This window comes from Neopelma chrysocephalum, unplaced genomic scaffold (genome assembly GCF_003984885.1).
Source record: "Neopelma chrysocephalum unplaced genomic scaffold, ASM398488v2 Primary Assembly neopelma1_91, whole genome shotgun sequence".
Classification (NCBI taxonomy): domain Eukaryota; kingdom Metazoa; phylum Chordata; class Aves; order Passeriformes; family Pipridae; genus Neopelma; species Neopelma chrysocephalum.
Genome location: NW_020897753.1, coordinates 5,851,689 through 5,853,210, shown reverse-complemented (window position 1 = coordinate 5,853,210; position 1,522 = coordinate 5,851,689). Strand labels below are relative to the sequence as shown.

Here is a 1,522-nt window from a genome sequence, read left to right as displayed (position 1 = left end):
TAAGAACACGTGACGCGTCCCGGCGTGTTTTCACAACACGCTAAGAAAAAGCTAAGAACATGTGACGCGTCCTGGCGTGTTTTCACAACACGCTAAGAACACGCTAAGAACACGCTAAGAACACGCGACGCGTCCCGGCGTGTTTTCACAACACGCTAAGAACACGCTAAGAACACGCGATCCGTCCTGGCGTGTTTTCACAACACGCTAAGAACATGTGACGCGTCCCGGCGTGTTTCCACAACACGCTAAGAACACGCGACGCGTCTCATCGTGTTTTCACAACACACTAAGAACACGCTAAGAACACGCTAAGAACACGCGATCCGTCCTGGCGTGTTTTCACAAGACGCTAAGAACACGCTAAGAACACGCTGAAAACACGCGACGCGTCCCGGCGTGTTTTCACAACACGCTAAGAACATGCTAAGATCACGCTAAGAACACGCGACACGTCCCGGCATGTTTTCACAACACGCTAAGAACACGCTAAGAACACGTGACGCGTCCTGGCGTGTTCACAACACGCTAAGAACACGCTAAGAACACGCTAAGAACACGTGACGCGTCCCGGCGTGTTTTCACAACACGCTAAGAACACGCTAAGATCACGCTAAGAACACGCGACGCGTCCCGGCGTGTTTTCACAACACGCTAAGAACACGCTAAGAACATGTGACGCGTCCCGGCGTGTTTTCACAACACGCTAAGAACACGCTAAGAACACGCTAAGAACACGCGACGCGTCCTGGCGTGTTTTCACAACACGCTAAGAACACCCTAAGAACACCCTAAGAACACGCTAAGAACACGCTAAGAACACGCGATCCGTCCTGGTGTGTTTTCACAACACGCTAAGAACATGTGACGCGTCCCGGCGTGTTTTCACAACACGCTAAGAACACGCTAAGAACACGCGACGCGTCCCGGCGTGTTTTCACAACACGCTAAGAACACGCTAAGAACACGCAAAGAACACGTGACGCGTCCCGGCGTGTTTTCACAACACGCTAAGAACACGCTAAGAACACGCGACGCGTCCCGGCGTGTTTTCACAACACGCTAAGAACATGCTAAGAACACGCTAAGAACACGCGACGCGTCCGGCGTGTTTTCGCAACATGCTAAGAAAAATGACATGTCAAGAACATTCTAACGTCACGCTAAGAACAGGTGAAAGTCATGTTTACAAAAATATATTTTTATATGATTTTTGCATGTTCTTAGCATGACCTTAACATTTTATTAGCATGATCTTGGCATGTTATTGTGAACATGTTAATGTCATGCTGAGAACATGTGAAAAATCATTCTTACAAAAAGTGAAATTACTGTTTTTAGTATGACATTAGCATGTTTTAGCATGATTTTCACATGTTCTTAGCGTGACATTAGTATTTTCTTGGCATGTTATTTTGAACATGCTAACATCATGCTAAGAACATGTGACAACACGCTAAGAACACGCTGACATGTTCACACACGTCCCACAGACACACACACTTGCACCACATCACCCCCC

The 1,522-nt window shown here is 47.7% G+C and overlaps 1 protein-coding gene and 1 long non-coding RNA gene across 3 annotated transcripts in view; one reads left to right on the top strand and one right to left on the bottom strand.

Annotated features, from left to right (window-relative positions):
- The window catches only part of LOC113972362, a 12,653-nt gene that overhangs the window by 7,268 nt on the left and 3,863 nt on the right, over positions 1-1,522 (bottom strand). The window lies entirely within an intron of this gene.
- The window catches only part of LOC113972361 (echinoderm microtubule-associated protein-like 6), an 11,280-nt gene that overhangs the window by 7,347 nt on the left and 2,411 nt on the right, over positions 1-1,522 (top strand). The window lies entirely within an intron of this gene.